We start from the raw sequence: 18,673 nt of genomic DNA on the forward strand, positions 1-18,673 counted from the left end.
ACCATCAATGCTCTAATTCTAATTCTCGCTTTGTCAATTAAAATGAATGGCTCTCTTCTTGAGAAAGCATTCTGCTTTGATAAGCTTTTGGGACTGACCTTCATTTCACATTTAAAATGGAAGACTTGCATAAAAATCCAATGATAAGGTTGATGGAAAAATGATTGGATCATTCTACTGGTCCAGAAGATCTCTCAAGTTTGATGCATTACGTTACTCGAGTCAAATATGTCCTAAGATGGAGTATTGTTGCCACATCTGGGAAGGTGCCACCCATAGCACCCTTTCCTGCCTTGACAAAATACAAAACCAACTTCGAAATCTAGTGAGTGATGTCTTCTTCTCTACAATCACTTTCTCACAGAAGAGAGTTTCATAGTCTTTCTTTGCTATATTATTTTTTATAATGGTAGGTGCTCGACTGAGCTTCAACCTATGCACCCCATCACCTGTAAAACATTCACAACAAAAGCTCGTTAATTTTCCTTTCTCCGTCTGTGCACGTAAAACAAAATCAAACTTCCATGAGAAAAGTTGGGGGTTTTTCCCCAATAATTACTTCTCTCTCTAAAAAGCTGCTCCTCAGCTGATTACAACATAGTCGTTTTCAAGTCCAATGGAAGAAAAATATTTTGTTGAGCCATCCCCTTAAATGATCAAATCCTGCCCAGTTTCCACCATCATACCAATCATCACGGTGATGATAAAATTCAATTTTGAAACAATTGATTTTAAAATGGATAAAGTCATTTTTTTTTTTATCTTGGTGATATTAAATCAATCAATCACCATCATTATGATAGAATGATCTCGTTTCTTTTTTTTTTAATGTGTGGAAGATGATAATGTGGGTTGGTTTCTGCACTCTAGGATTTTTCTTGATATTTCATTAGCATAGTGTAATCAGTGTAGAGAATTTCTATGTAGTTTATCCTTCCTTTGATTCCAATTTCTCCTAGTCTTTTTTTTCCAGATTTTTTTTTTTTTTTTAAACTGTTCCTAGCACTCATATTATTATTATTACTTACTAGAAGTTCTCAGACAAGTGATCATCAGTGATTACTTATTGATAATAACCAGTGGTGTTCTCTGGAGTCTGAGTAACACTAAGTCTCCTCAGATTTTCGACCTTTTTCAATAATTATTACAAAATATCATAGCACATTATTATGCAGATCATAATTGGACTTTTTGTTTATTTGACAAGTCGGTGCGGTTCTAAGCAAATACAGGGTGGAACGATAAAATTGTCATCCGAGAAAAGATTCCATTTCTGTTTTATGAAAACCAATTTTCTTGTCGCAGACCGTCTACTAATTGGCCAGTTGTGTACAAATCTCAAGAACAATAGAAGCCTTCTATCATGTCTGAAAGTGACACAATGTTCAACAAGCAAGATTGGAGATGCGTCACTGTACAACTCATGCTCTCTATCAATCCAAGTTATGACAACAGAAACATTGCCAGCACCCTCAAAATGCATCGCTGAACTGCCACGAATAACAGGGATGTGCCCAGAAAAAGTTTCCAGCCACGGTTATGGTCTTCAAGTGAAGGTCAGATCATGCCACGTCACATCTTCAAAGTCGGCTTGAAATTCAACACCAAAGTGTACCTAGATGTGCTAAAGAGTGTGGTGATTCCCTAGTGCAATTAGGTGGCCACTGGCAGACCTTGGGTGTGACAGCAGGACTTAGCGCCAGTCCACACGTCTAAAGAGACCCAGGTTTGGCTTCAGAAAGATTGCTACAACTTTGTACCTTTCTCTCACTGGTCTCTCCTCTTCCCTTGAACACGCTGGACTATTTTGTTTAGTCATACGTCGAGAATATCACCAACATGATTTCCCACAACACCAAAGCCAGCTTGATCACCACCATCTGCTGAGTATTCGCCAAGCTCCCACCGGCGTTTGTGGAAAAGGTATGCTCCCAGTTACAGACCCCCTACCGAGATGAAAGCAGCTACGTTGAATAGAAGTCAGCTCTACTACATAATCAAGTTACCTGAATCGATGTTTTCAATAAAAGTTTTAAAATAAAGCTGCAGTGCTGTTTTCTTTAGGGCGACAACTTTATCGTTCCACCCTGTATATATTTAAAAAAGAAAATTAGAAAAGATCTCACGAGTAAATCAGAATAAGAATCTAGCAAAGGGTCTTGAGCCTCCTGTTTAGTTACGAGCTGCATTGTCACTGAAGTGGGTTACAATCAACATTCCACTTATCTTTCATTGGAACCACACCTCACAGAAATTGGTTTGGCAGCAGTTTCAGTTCTAAGAGAAAATTTGGTCTGAGGAATTTGGTTTTCCTTTTGTTTTGGAGAAAATGCAGAATTCTCTGCAATGCATTCAAACAAGTAGAAGCAGATTCAGTTGTGACGACAAAAGCACTTTCAAAGCAAAGTAAGGAATACGAAAGCTAAATATGACGCCTGCAAATGTGTAAACCAAAGAAAAAAAAAAAAAAATGCCACTCTTTTAAATCTAATGTTTCTCTTCTTTGCTTAGAATTGATATTAAATAGTCAATGATGAATGTACATTATTTGTCAAGAATCCATCAGTAAATTTTTCTGCAACAATACATGAAAACTGATACTCAAAGAGAAGATCAAACATTGGAAACTGATCTGCTTTACAACCTAGTAGGTGATGCCCTTTTCTCTTCCCTGCAACCTCTTTCCCACAGAAAGGATGTTGTGAGACTATCTCTGCTCTATCGTTATAATCAGTTCTAAAGTGACGGTCCTCTGGAGGTTGAAAGTCTGATTCTCAATACAGACGATAATAAGACAATTACACATTATTAGAATTTCTACCCAGTCACAGCCAAAGGAACGAAAGAAAACTAATCCCATGGATTAAATAAATGATTCCTTTCAAAATTGCATAAAGATTCTTAGGTTCGACCAGACATGCCTGAAGATCAAAGATTATATCGGCTGAAACATTGTAAGAATAACTTTCAAAATGGCAACAGTAATCCTAATGATACAAATCATACAATGGTGGTTCATTCTCATCATATTTGGTTTAATATCAGTTTTACAGACTGGCAGTGCTTTTAGAAATTGACTTTCAAACAAAACTATCTGGCCAGGTCTTTATCCTCCTTTCTCTCAACTCCATCCTTATCACTTCCTGCCAGGTTTTCTTTGGCCCAACCCTGCTAACTGACCCTATTACTTTCAACTATTCTACATCTATTATGCCAAGAACTGTCATTTATCTTTCAACTTGGCTACCATCAAAGCTTCCTGTTCGACACTTCCCTATACTATTCAGATTTAATCTTCCTCTGAGGTCATCAGATCTAAGCCTGTCTTTAACACTCACATTATAAATCCATTGCATCATTCTCATATCATTTCTTCCCATGCAACACATGTCTTTAACCTTCACTGATTAGATTTCACATTCATATATCGGCATACTGCACACTCATGTCTAATGAACTCTTCCATTATTTTACAATGGTAATGCTCAGCTGGTTAGTAATGGCAGAACTTCTCTGAACTTACTCTATCCACTCCAACACTTGCAATTACACTAGAACTGGCTTCTTCCTATACTCAAATGGTATCCATAAAGAAAGGAAAATCAATTTTAAATTTTATGAGGTTGATTTCTTGAAAGAGAGAGAATTCTAATTTTTACTGGATAAATGACAGTTTAACATTAATATGGGATGTTGGCTTTGTATTACAATGCACAGAGGTATGAAAAAGTTGTCAAAAAACAAATATATAACAAATGTTATCAAAGGCAAAATAAGTTACTTTTCTACCTAACTGGATAAGTTTTTAGTGTTTTTATTACTGTAAAATATTTATTCAGTTTGAAAAATAAATAATATTGAATGTTACTGAAGAACAAGAAAAAATAGCTGCAATATCTTGACAAAATCTTTGAAATAAGAAATAAAACAAACTGGTGGTGGAAACGAACCCAATAAATGTTATTGTGACATTTATTGGGTAGGCTTCTACCACCATTTTGTTTTATTTCTTATTTTAAAGTGATTATCGAGACTTCAAAAATGCAAAGAGACATTGCAGCCATTTTTTCTTGTTCTCTGGTAGCACTCAATATTACTTATTTTTCGAACCGAATAAACATTTTACATTGAATAAAAACACTAAAAACTTATTCAGTTGGGTAGAAAAGTAACTTATCTTGCCTTTGATAACATTTATTTATTATATATTTGATTTTGACAACTTTTTTGTATTTCTGTCGATTGTAACACAAACCCGAAATGTTTAATGGGTACAAAAAGTAAAAATCCAATATAAAATTCTAATTTTTCAATTCCAGCCCTAAAAAATTGATATATTTTTTTAACAAGTTTCTGTTCAAATTCTAAATGTTTTATGTCAGAAAATGTAATTTCAGCATTATTCACTGTTCACATTTTCGATGTTATTCTCATAACACTTTGGTTGATGTAAACTCCAACTATTTTCAGGTGCATCGCGTCAAATTCTGGAAGCCTCAAATTGAACTCTGAAGTCTATATAGAATTTTGAACAGAACCCTTTATTTTATCGATGGGGATGGACTTTTCTTGTTCCAGCAACCAACAATTTAATTTGTCTTTGAACTGAGTGGGAATGCTGCTATTTTGAAGAGAGGAGATAAAGAGTATGAATGGTTACACTGGAAAATTTTTCTGGGGCGTTGCCCCCAGGAAACACCATATTAAAAAAAATAAAAAAAGCAATTGATAAAATTTAAAAAAATAAAATCCTTTTTCTCCAAGCAATCTATAGATCTATTAAAAAATTAGAGAAAACACAAAATTATTTAAAAAAAAAAAAAAAAAAAAAAAAAAAAAAGGGGGGTTGAAAGAGTATTGATCAGGCTCTAAAAGGTAATTTAAGTTTATGGTGAGGTGGCCGTTATGTAATTAGATCTAAGTTATTTGAAGTCCGTTTGTAATGTTTAGTTAAAAAAAAATACAACTACTTTCCATCACCAGAGTCAATTTGCTTCTAAATCTTTTAAGTCATCTGATAACCATTAAACAACCACCATGACAAATACTTGAGAATTCTTCTTTCAAACTTCTCGGCCTAACATTCACAGGCAATATGAACTTGAACAAATACATTGAGGACATTGTGAAGGCTGTTACAAAAATGGGTTCCCTCTATCGAGCTAGAAGACTATTCACACCTGAGAATATCCTGTACTGCTACAAAGCCACCATTCGCCCATGTATGGAGTATTGTTGCCACATCTGGGCTGGTGCATCTACCACTAGTCTTCCCTTTTGGGATAGGGTCCGAAAAAGTCTTTAATCTAATAGGTCCCACTTTGTCAACTAAGCTCCAAACCATGTCCCATCACCACAATGTTGTATCTCTGTGCCTTGTTTTACAAATATTTTAATGGAATGTGCTCTGATGAACAAGTTGCACTTGTGCCACCTTGATGTACATATCCACATTCCCGACAAACTTGCATTGCAACAAAATCACACCCCTTCACTCTTGAGGTCCCTAAATACCAGAAAGCTTTCTACTCTAATAGTTTCTTCCCTCGGACAGCTAGACTTTGGAATTCCCTTCCTGCTACCTGCTTCCCTGGCCGTACTGATATGCAGAAGTTTAAATGTAACGTAAACCAACATCTTGTTAATCTTTCCTAGACATGGTCCCAAATAGTAACCCTTTATATCCAAGTGGCTATATGCCTTGTTAGGAATGAATGTGAGTAAAAAAAAAAAAAATTAACACAACTGATAATATGAACAAAGGTGTGAAACTATCAAGCAGGTTCCGTTTCCAACCATTTTTTTTTTTACTGATCACAGTATTCACTCTTATTAAAAATTCTGCCCCTTTTTTTAAAAATTGGGTCACTACTTATAAAGGTCAAGAGCCTCTCATAGATAAAAGTTAATGGTACTAAATGATTGTCAGCATAAAGAGAGATGAGGAATATTATAGAAGTACTAACATTGATCAAAATCATGAACTGCATTTGATTACTTATGGCAACATTTATGACAAGAATTTATGTTTAGATTTGAGCACAGATAGAGAGTGGGTAAAATTGTTGACGGTGGTTGTAGCTAGTCGAGTGTTTGTTGTGAATGTTTTACAAGAAAAGGGAACCATAGATTGAAGCTCAATTGAGCACTTGCCATAAAAATAATGATAGACCAGAGATAGTCTCACAATATCCCTTTTGTGAGAAAGAGTTTACAAGGAGGAGGAGAAAAAAAACACCTCCTGCTAGATTTGGAAGCTGGTTTTGAACGCCTCATGGCCTTCTCATAAGACACAGCATGAACTTGTCTTTCTACCACAACAAAAAAAAATTCTTTCCTTTCTTCCTCTGTGCATGTCAGGCAGAATTTCCATGAACAGAGCTTCTTTGCAAGGGTTTCCCACCTGTAGAACACATTATCACAGAACTGACTCCTTGCTGATTACAACTTGTTTAGCTTCAAATCTAATATAAACAAATTCTTGTTATGAATTGCTTCATGAGCAATCGAATGCAGTTCTTACTATTAATCAATGTTAGTACTCCCATAATGTTCCGGACAATGATATCATCTCAATCCTTATCCTCGATAAATGAAGATTCCATTAGTAAAAAAGAAAAACGTTCTTAAATTGGTCTCCAGGTTTTATACTAACAATTAGTCAATGCCACAATGGTAAATATGTTAGTCTGGATGTATTTTACTATTACACCAAAAGAGTATCATTTCTAAAGATTGATTGCATGCGATTAATTGGAGACAAGTTGCTATTTTTACATGTAGTTGTGGGAAATTGTGTATTCACCGTGAGTACTACAATTATAATACACTAGAAAAAATCTGAACTCTCTAAATAGCCAATTCCATTGTTCATGAAACAATTCGTACCCCCCCCAAATTGATTTGATTGAAAAATGGGCAATTTCACTAATTTCGATGACAAAAATATGGAAGTGTAAAACATTTGTTGATCATCATTCAATCGCAGGCAACGTTGGGTCTCCCTGTTAGTATATATATATATATATACACACACACACACACACACACACACACACACACACACACACACACAGAGTAGAACCCCAGGATACGGTGACCCTAGGATACATTTTTTTAAGTTACAATGATTTCTTAAGAAATTGAAATTAAAGGAAACTTGCTTAATTGATGTGCAATGACTGTGGATCCAATTTAATACAAATCTGAAATATTTAAATTTTCAAATGGGAAGTTGTACTCATATTATAACCCCTAAAAAACAAACTTCAAAAGAAATTTAGATTTACAAAATATTTATCAATTGATGTCTAATACCTATTGTTAAAATTTCCCCACAAAATGGTGGTATTAAAATTTTCACAAGGGAATTCCATTCCCTTTTTCATAAAACTAAATATAGCCCACATTTGAACCGCTTATACTGCACTCCAAAATTCATAATGATTGGGTAGTTAGTTTAGGAGTGTATCCTGTACATACAAACATATACAAATGCATAACTTTATATAAATAAAGATTATACACATAACACATATGCACCCATGTGCACAGAAATTGTTTGCTAACAGTGCATATTTAGTACAGAAGGAGTTAGTATTACCCTTAACAGAATTATAAAAAAAACATTCTTGTTGTAAAGTTGTGTTTTTGTTTTTCTCTTCTTGCTTCATTTTCTGTTAGATATAATTACTAACATTGCATCTGAATAGCTGTTGTATGCAATGATGTTTGGCAAGCTTTAAACCATTCTGAAAACAACTTACACTTTAAATATTGCTAAAATATAACAAACCTCAAACATTGTCGATTGGCAGGATTACAAAAGACCCGTGTTTCCAGTCGGGTAGTATCAACGAAGATCTATTGTTTGCTTACCTGCAAGAGAAGGAAAAAAGAAAATTTAGTGAGGAAGGCAATAGCAAGCAAAATATGTATTTTCAATCAAAAACTCTTGGAAACCATTGGCATCTAGAACATGGTGTACCAAAATATGGACAAACTTTAAATATGCAAAAAAAAAAAAAAAAAAAAAAAAAAAAAAAAAAACTACATTAAATTTATGTTTCTGAATTTTTGAGATGAGGGTTGTACTATTCTCATCTTAAATGTTATTCGTTTTGGATAATGTAATTTCTGAACTTCAGGTGTATTTTGTTGAACACAGGGAATCTTTGTTGAATTCGGCAATCAGGAACCTTTCTATAAAACTTAAGAATCTACATGGAATTTCAGACAAAAATCTTTATTTAATCCACGGGAGTAGCGTGCTCTCATTTAATCAGCCATGACTGGGTAGAAGTCCTAAGTAATTGAAATTTTATTTTGAGTGTCACCCAAAATACTTATTAGAATTGTCTGCAAAAGCCCTTGGCATAGTGGATAAAGTACTGGTAAATTTCAGTTAAAGGTTCAATCTTCAGTACAGGCGACACTAAAAAGAGAATTTCGAATTACTTAAGACAACTACCCAGTCATGGCTGATGGAACAAGAACAAGATACCATCGTGGATTAAACAACGGATTGCATTCGAAATTGCGTGTAGATTTCATAGTTAGATAAAAAAAAAAAATGTCCAAGTTTGATAAGATATAATCTTAAAGGTTATGGTGGTTTGAGGGTTTGTCTATTTGTATGCAATTAAAAACATGATTGGATCACAAAAAAAAAGAAAAAAAGAAATAGGAATACACATTGCTAAAGTAGTATTTTTTTTACCAGAAGAAATGGCAATAATTTTGTTTTCATAAGGTTGGAAGGGATACAAATCATAATCGGTGTGTGTTTTGTATGTGACTAAGATAAGAGGAGTTAATTCATAAGCAAGAAAATGTGATTCAACCATTGAGCTGACTTTGAACAAAATTTATGTCCCCCCCCCGCCATCGCCCTTGGTAATACTCTGGTGATGTTGCCTGTTTCTGTACTTCTGCATCCAGCCTTATCATTCTATTGCTTCAGAAGTTATCTTACTAGTGACACACAATCCTCTATCCATTCAAGAGTCAAGTAAACCGTGAGATGGAATACTGTTCCTACATCTGTGATGTGCTGCTCAAAGCATTATTTCCTGCCTTGACAGAGTGCAAAGGCGTCTTTGAAATCTAATGGGAGATGCTCTCTTCCTTACAGTTTTTTTCTCACAGCAGAGAGGTTGCTAGTCTTTCTCTACTCTATTGTTATTTTCATGGAGTTGCTCAACTGAACTTCAATCTATAATTCTTCTCCTGTCAAACATTCACATGTTTCCTGTCTTTCTCTGTGTGTCTGAATATGAATGAGAAAGTTTCTTTCCAAGAACTACCCTTCTGTGGGATACATTATTACAGGCCTGCTTCTCAATTACAACAGGGTCGTTTTCAAGTCCAATGTTAACAAGGTTTTGTTGAGCCATCCTTCTTGATATTCAGGTTTTGCTCAGTTTCTGCCGTCATGACCAATCCTCACAGTGTTGTCTAACATCTATCTGACACTCATTAACACTCATCCTCAAATGGCTTTTGAGCCTTGATAAGAAGTGATATGCTAGTACATATAAAGATCTGCTTGTTTTCAGTTCAGAACAAACCGGAAAACAGTGAGTGGTTTATTATTCATAAAGAGTTGTGACGGTCTTATTAACTGAATGTATGATCATTCCCCACCTCCCCGTCTTATACATAAAAATTATTTAAAAAGAAAATTTTTAAATAAATTTCATGATATCTTAAATAGGACAGCCCCTAAAGTAAATGTGGTATTATGGTAAATCGGATGATTCTAGTTAAGAGTAGGATATATATTTTTATGACTTTAAACCAAGGATGGTTTAACTGACATGCTTCCACTTTTGGTGGCCTTGTGTCTAATTTGTTTAAAATGTAAATTTTTAAAAATATTTTTTGCAAATAAATATTTTAAAGCATAGCATCTTTTTTCAACATTTCGGCAACATAAGATGTTTTACTATAGATAAAACTATTGTATATATATATATATATATATATATATATACATACATACATATATATATATATATATATATATATATACACACACATATATATATATATACATACACATATTATATATATATATTTCGGCCTTTTGGATTATTTTGGACCATCTTCCAATTACGTGATTTCCTTGGATTTTACTTGTGCGAATGGAAATTCAATTAATGACAAACAGGCTTTATATTTTTGGATTTTACCATCATTGGATAATTTGCTTTTCGCCAGACTGTCCGTTCGCGTGTAGTCATCTTTTTCTTCATCATATACCCTCTGCTTCACTTTTTCTTATCAAGTAAGATCTTTGATTTACTTGCAGTTTCATCAAATACTTTTGTATGCAAAATCCGATCCTGCATTTTGCTAATTCCTACCCTTTGATGAGAAGGAAAGTATTTCTTCGAAACTCCGCAGATTAAGGACTATCCACTTATCAAGTGTTTCCTTTTCAGATTAAATATGTTTTTAACTCTTTTTCAAAGTGTTTTTTTAACATGTTTTATTAACTGTTTGCTCTTATATACATATATATATATATATATATATATATACAGGGTGTCTACATTATGTAGCCAGACTTTGTGGAAGCATCCTCTAGATTATGTAGCCAGACTTTGTGGGCACCCTATATATATCTCTCTCTCTCTCTCTCTCTATATATATATATATAGTCCTTAATCCGCGGAGTTTCGAAGATACATTCCATAAGCATTGCCTTCACAGTATATGTGGATTAACATAGAAAGACAAGGCCCCTAACTCGGGATTGTTTGCTAGGTGCGATATTTTAAGTATTGAAGCCTTCCTGATGAAGTCTCAGCTTTGGTAGGCTGGTCACCTTGTTCGCATGGATGAAAACCGTCTTCCTAAGCAACTAGCATACAGTCAACTGAAAGCGGGTAATCGAAATGTGGGTCGTCCATTTCTGAGGTACAGGGATAAGCTGAAAACAATCTTAAGCACGCAGGCCTGAACCCAAAAACCTTTGAAGAAGATGCTGCGGATAGAAAATTGTGGAGGGAAAAATGTTTTGCGGGCATTAACACATACATTGACACACGGCTATCGAATCAAACAAATCTTCATAGAGCAAGAGTAGGAACAGCACCTTCCCAGCCTGTATCCAGTGAGTCGTGCGGCTTGGTTTGTGGGAGCAGAGCTGGCCTCATGTCACACATGCGGCACAAGCATTGAACGCAGAGTAAAACAGAGCAAATTTTTGGCCCTCATGCGTCGAACGGAGAGTCCATTATATACACACACACACACGTGTGTGTGTGTGTGTGTGTGTGTGTGTGTGTGTGTGTGTGTGTGTGTGTGTGTATATGTATATATATATACATACATACAGGGTTCCCACAAAGTCTGGCTACATAATCTATAGGATGCTTCCACAAAGTCTGGCTACATAATGTAGCCAGACTTTGTGGACACCCTGTATGTGTATATATGAGTATCAATGAAATAAGAAAATGGCAATATAAAAATATATACTAATGTATATAGATTTATTTATTTATTCAATAACGATGATACATCAATTACAGGTATAATTGATGTTTCATCCTTACTGAATAAACAATAAATCTATATGCATTAGTCTATATTTTTATATTGTCGTTTTCTTATTTTATTGATTTCTATATAAGCTCCAAACCAATTTGTTGAGCTTTGCATCATCCCAATAAATCTCCTCTCAAAGAATCGATCTTATTCTTTTAATTCCCCTATATATATATATATATATATATGGCAATACAAATTAAAAATATCTATTACAAAATATCAATTTATTAGAAATTGGAGAAAAAATAAATATGCAAATTAGGAATACCAAAACATGTGTTAACGTAAAACTTGTCCTGTTTATTATTTATTTATTACTATTATTTAATCGTTTCTTTTTACTTTTACGGGTACTTTTACTACTAAGGGTACTTTTAAGAGTCTCTGTTCTTACATATATAGGTGTGTGCGTATGCTTTTACGTATGTTACATGCAGTTTACTGTTATATGTGTGTGTGGGTGTGTGTTCTTATTCTTACACCGTTTCTTGCCTTGCAAGTCTCCGAGACGTGTATGTGCCATGTATAATGCGTACATACCTGGTTGCCTTGGCCAGCGGATGATATCTTCTGGTCGCTGGTCTGCCATCTCGTTGGGAAGTGGTCACTGCAGATAGATGTATCGATAAACAACAAGATGGATTTGAAGCTTCAATCTTTTATTTCTCGAACCCTGATTGTCGGGAGAGACCTGAAATCTCCGATCTGCATTCCTCTGCTGCCTAAACCACTCTCAGCCCATGTGGTCGTCAACCGGAAGGCTACAACCATAATTCCCATGTCACCCCTAATTTCCAATGCATGTCACCCCTAACTTCCGGTGCATTCTCTCTAGGTTGATACCTATCAAACCTAACCTTTTGTGACCCTGCCAACTCGTTGATGGGAAATGAAAATATACTTATATAACTTTCTATTTCTAAAACTACCTATATAGCAATTAAGCTGGGATTCCCAATACTACACATATTTTGGAGTATTTGTAGATTATTATATACATGATATTTCAAAATCATATGTTGTATCATAGAATTAAATAAGCATAAACTGTTTTGATGTTAATATAATAAACGATAAGTGAATAAAAACTATTACATTTATTCATTTCAATAACAAAGGTTGGTAAATAGCCAAACATCTTCAACGTTAGTTTATGAGATCTGAATGTCTGTATTTGCTTTTAAAGATTAAACAAGTTTGTTATCTATAAAGAGAACAAGGTAAACATCAATTATTGCAGATCAGCATGTAAATTTCCTTTTGTTAAACTTCATCAGAATAGACTCCTTTCTGTTCCCCACAGCTGACGAAAAGGTCTTCACCATTCAGTTCCAAATCAAAATAGGATTCAGCTATAATGGTATGAACAGGTTGCAATAATTGACAATGAATGATTCTTTGAAAAGATTGCCGAGTAATTTTAATGTATTCAAAACCAAGTTTTTCTCTCTTTTTCATCACCAATGCTTTAATCCCCACTTGCCTCCAATTGAAATGAATCACTCTCAATTTGAGAAGCACCCTGCTTCAATAATTTTTACTCCTGACCTGAAATGGAAGATTTACATCAAATCTATTGCTGACATTGCTGGAAAAAAACGGTTGCATCATTCTACTTTTCCAGACACAATGCTCTACCTATATAAAAGCCAAATACGTCCTAAAATGGAGTACTGTTGCCATATCTGGGGAGCTGTTCAGAGTATTCATTTTTGCCTTGGCAGGGTCGCCACTTGATTGGTAGTTTGTTTTCAAGTGAATTTGGCCAATTTTGAATATAAAAAAGGCGTAACATTATCTTACATAGACTGGTTTTTATCAGTCGTGAGTCATAGCTATACACTGTTTACATTGAGAAGATCAGACTTTATACGAGTCACATTAAAGCTTAATTTGCAATTCTCCATATTGTTTTCTTGATGGTGTCTTTGAATCTCTCTGGCAGATATTTATCTCCCATACTAACAATATCTTGATACTGTTTTAATTAGTATGCGATGACAAGGTATACTTTCAGCACTAAGTACTCGATTTATTTATTCGCATAATCCAAAGAGCTTTGCTACATGCTAGCAAAAAAAATGATTTTGGGCCAGTCTTTCAGCAGTCAGAAGCAGCATGCCAGTATGAACCCTTATGTGGTCGACCCATCTCTTTGGTGGCTATCCTTTCGATTTTTGTCAATGAAATCTTAATTATTTCTTTTGCTAGAATTTTGTAGTCCAGAAACATGTCTAAACCACATTAATCTCTTTTTGGAATAACATTGTTGATGGATCTGTTAATATCAAGCCTCTTTCCAATATCTTGATTTCTTTGTCTAGTAAAATTACTCCCAGCACTCAAAAATTTCCTTTCAAAGACATTGAAGTTCGTCTCATGCCCTGCTAATATAGTCTATGTTTCACTTGGATATCCAGCAATAGAAACTATCAGTGTATCGTTAAGTCATAACTTCAGAAGTGTTTATATGTCCTTCTGCTTAATATTTTTAATTTTAAATGTTAAATCATGCAATCAATCTTTAGATGTTTTATTACTAATGAGTCACCACTTGCCAAGGTCAAAGGACATTCAAGGATAAAGATTAATGAGATTGTTGGTTGAATGCTGACCAATACAATAGTAAGATTGGAAATGATGGGTGGAATGAGCAGAATGTTATTACTTAAAAACAGCTTTACAAATACTTGTTAACATTGAATTGGAAAACAACTATGTCATAGTTAGATGGGCAGCAGCCCTACAGTATTGTGTTATATAGATGAAAAGTTCTTAGAAAGTTACTCTTCATGAAAGTTCTGTTTGATTTTAGATACAGAGGTTAAAAGCCAGAGCCATCTAGTTTTAGACACTCTAAACAGCCAATATACAAAGGGGAGATAACTCAATATCTATTGATTTTCAATGTGATCTCAATTAACAATATTAATTTTGACCTAGATATCCCAAAATTAAATCAGTTTAAAGTTAGACCATGATCACTATTTTGACAAAGTTTAGTGACGATTAGTCAAGTGATGTGGACATTAAGCTGTATACAAACAAACAGTGACAAACCAACTTGACAGAAAACAATCTCCTTTGTCACAATAACAAGTATTTGTTTTTGAAAATGCGTCTACAGTTACTCTCAAATTTTCACGGTCTAATGATCACTTCAAGTCACAACCAGGTTCATCAGCAGAAGTACATATGAGATGCCTTCAATAAATTTCCAGATTTTTTTTTGTACGAACACTTCTATTAATAGTACACACATGAAACTCTAGTCCCCTTCAAAGTAATCCCCTATGGCTGCAAATCACTTGTTGTACCGTTCCAACAACTTCTAGAAGGCCCCGTGGAAGTCCTCTTGTGTGAACGTGTTAATGACCTTCGTCACAGCTTCTTTCATCTCTTCAATTGTCTCATAATGACAGCCTCTAAGGTTTTACTTCAGTTTCGGAAATACTCAAAACTCACAGGCAACAAGCTCTGGGGTGTAGGAAGAATGAGGAGCTGTCATGATGTCCATTACGTCTTTCTTTCTGATCTTCTCTGAGCATCCTTGGGACAAACTTCACACAAATCTTCAGCATCTTCAGTTCCTCACAAATAATTGTGTATACAGTTCCCATACTGACATCAAACTGTGCACTTATTGTCTTTATAAACAGATGATGGTCCTTATCCATGAAATTCTTTATTTGGCCAATCAACTCTGATGTTATAACTTCCTTACTCCTCCACATCTCATCTTCCCTCACAGACTCCCTGCCTTCCTTGAATCTCTCATGCCATTCAAAACTGATGTTCGATTCCTGCAAAATGGTCCAAAAGCAACCTGAAGCATTCTATACGTTTCTGTGGCATTTTTCCAAGTTTAAACCCTAATTTTATTGCATATCGTTCTTTTAAAATATCATTACGTCAGATTACTGTGATAATTAGGCTTTAGTAGGGTGTATTCCAATTCCTGTTGTAGTTGTTCATTTAAACCTGAAATCATAAAAATTGGCCTGTCATCTCATAAGATGTATAGCAATAACATACTGAATTTTCAAGAGTCTATGGCAATTTTAAATGTCTGTACAAAAAGTCTCGAAACTTATTAAAAGCACCTCGTGTTCATACATATTCAATTTTGACATTACTTTTGAAAATGACCTCAGGAGAATAATGACAGAGTCTGAATTTATATAGCATAACATGAAAATCACATTCATTTATTTTTGATTTGATGCTGTATAAAATAGAACTACGAAAGCAGAATAGATCAAAGGTTCCACACAGCCGAAACAAAGGAAACAGCCTTATAATCATGTATACACAACCAGAAGAGAGTATGCTAATGCAGTTCAAAGACAATAACTTCTATTATTTCAGTAAAACAAAGGTAAGTGTTTCCAGTATAATAAGACAGACTTGTTGGAGTAAGTTTTTTAGAGAAATCTTACAAATTATTTTTTTTTCTTTTTTTTTTTTTTTTTTACTATTGGGGGTCAAGAACTACTCGAGAATAAGAGTTAGTGAGATATTACCAGCTGAAAGATGAGGACACTACGAAAGTATTAAGATTGATTAATGGTGTAAACTGTTCATTACTTTTATTGTGGCCCACAATGTGGTAAACAAATGGGAAACCTTTGAAAAGATATTCTGTCCATAGAAATTTTTATCTGCAAACTTTAAAAACATGACATATCCCAGCACAAAAAAATGTCTGTTTTCCAAGTTAAATTGTGAGCTGATGTAGAAAAAAACAAAACTAATTTTCAAACCGTGTGGAACACACAGAAAAAGAAGTTTCATTTTCCCATAGTACTAACTTTAGACAAACATGTACAATTCAAAACATGATTTTTGATTCCTTATATGAAAAAACCTTGTCCTTACCAATTTTTAATGTTTGATATAGTCTAGAATTTTATGCACCAAAAATGTACTTTTCTATGTCATGATTTTGCAGCTTTTCACAACATACATGAAATCTTAAAAATGTAATATTTTGCAAACCACTTGGAATTACAAACTTAAATTTTCAGGATTGTCTAATTTTTATGATGCCAACAACTGTGGAAAGTTTGAAAATAATCAACAAAGTGATCAGATATTGAATTTAGATCCAACCTAGCTATTTTATACCACATTCTCAACAGAACCTTGTCATAACATCGATATCCAAAATAATAATAATAATAATAATAAATATAAAAAAAATTTTCACATAAACAAATATTTTCAAATATTTTACTTGTGTATTCTTTCTTCAAATCAATTAGATTGAGAAAATCTTGAAAGACAAAACGTTAATGAATATAAAATTTTGATTTTTCCTTTTTCACATATATATATGTAGACACACACACACACCAAATAAAAATAAACATAACTCATATATGAGAAAGTGTCTATTACATATGAGATACACTGAAGATAAAAAACAAATTAAATTTGCGTCTGTTTTAAATTATTGGCCTATTAAAAAGAGTGAAAAAAAAGATTGTCAAACAAAAAGAGAAACACTTTCATATTATTTTATTAAAAATATCGCGTGTGCAATTTATGATGAGATTTCTCGTTTATAAGAGCATCAATAGATTGAAAACCAAGTGCATTTGCAAAACAAAATATTTAATTATTTTGATTCCTTCCAAGAAGGATTTTGTTTTTCAATTGAAATTCTGTTATTCTCCTTGGGAAATCATTTGTGAGCAGAGCAAATATTTTTTGAATTAAAAAAAAAAAAAAAATAGACAAGAACATGTGTTTGTGTATGATTCTCGCCTATATGTAACTTGAATTTGTTTTTATTTATAAAGCGGAGCTACCCGGTGTTGCCCAGGGTAAAAGGGCAACATATTTCTATTAAAACTTCTATCTTTCTCTCTTCCCTCTCCCCTAATTTCCTTTTTACCCCACTTTTTCTTCTTTGCTCAGCCCATTCTTCTCTGTAGGCATACACATAAACAACTCGTTTTTATAGGAATTAGTCGGTATAAGGGAATTAACTCTTTGATTAAAACAATCAGTTAGTTCCTTTTAGTTAGTACATAGTCTGACTGGATAACCAACTCCTCCATGACAAAATTTACACCAGTTTAGGGCCAAAGAATGAATAATTGTTTATTAATTTTCAATTAGCAGGGAGATCCAACGTTACCCAGGATTAGATGCTCCATACTTCCAATTGTCATCAAAATTGGCAAAATGTCCCATTTTTTTCAATCAAATCGATTGATTGCCTGTTCTGGTCAGGGACTTACTGCAGTGCACCAGGAAAAAGTTTCACATGCCTCCCCACAGTGACTTAGTCCACAAAACATTGTAGTCTGCACTGTTGATTTTATAAAATTATACTGTGCAACAAATTTCAGGTTAAAAAAAGTACATATCACATAAGACCTGGCTCTGTGTAAAAACAGTATCCGGATACTAAATCTGATCTTTATTTCTCTAGATTAGGCATCGTTTTCATATACTATAACTCATATTTCGATTGATGGCAGCTGGGCAACAGAGCGTTAATGATGTAAAGATAGAAGCTTGGTTTTAGATGCATTAAAAGTAACCAGCCACTTTTTTCACCATTGTACACAAACAGTAACAAATGCTGGAGTTAATGCCTGGGATGATGATATCATAGCAACAGAATAGCTAATACCCTACCCTTACATCTCCCTCCCCCCCCCACCAAAGAAAGATAATCCTGCAAAAATGGTATTATCAAGAACGAACATATAGTGTCCAATGTCTCATAAGAATGTATCATGATGAATGAAAATATATCATACTATTGCTTAAAGTAAGCGATCTGATTTGTTTTACCTTTTAAAGGATCAATGCTGAATAAAGTTGTCAAATAGATTCATATGAGAAAATCATTTTATACCCTTAGAAAACATTACTCATTGGTCAATGGAGGAGGAAATGCCTAGTAATATAATATTACAACAGAACAGATATTACATTACTTCCATTCCTTAATGTTCGAAGGAAGGTTTTTAGGAGGAACAATATGGGTCCAAGCTCCTGTTGTACATCAATTTTGAGTTGACATTGTACACCAACTAAACAAGATACCCTTAAATCTCTTCTTAAGCCTTAAATTTGAGAAATTTTCAAGTCAAAA

At 34.0% G+C, this 18,673-nt stretch overlaps 1 protein-coding gene across 3 annotated transcripts in view; it reads right to left on the bottom strand.

The window, feature by feature from the left end:
- LOC145296697 (trafficking protein particle complex subunit 13-like) overlaps positions 1–18,673 on the bottom strand; it is a 761,029-nt gene that overhangs the window by 323,465 nt on the left and 418,891 nt on the right. The window contains exon 1 of one of the 3 annotated variants that reach the window (XM_080142671.1): positions 7,796–7,878. The exons of the other annotated variants lie outside the window; for them this stretch is intronic. The gene's annotated coding sequence lies outside the window, so the exon portion shown is untranslated. Of the gene's footprint in view, positions 1–7,795; positions 7,879–18,673 lie in introns of those variants that run through there. 3 annotated transcript variants of the gene reach the window in all.

The sequence above is a fragment of the Euprymna scolopes genome, chromosome 17 (genome assembly GCF_053919585.1).
Source record: "Euprymna scolopes isolate OS-2025 chromosome 17, ASM5391958v1, whole genome shotgun sequence".
Classification (NCBI taxonomy): Eukaryota; Metazoa; Mollusca; class Cephalopoda; order Sepiida; family Sepiolidae; genus Euprymna; species Euprymna scolopes.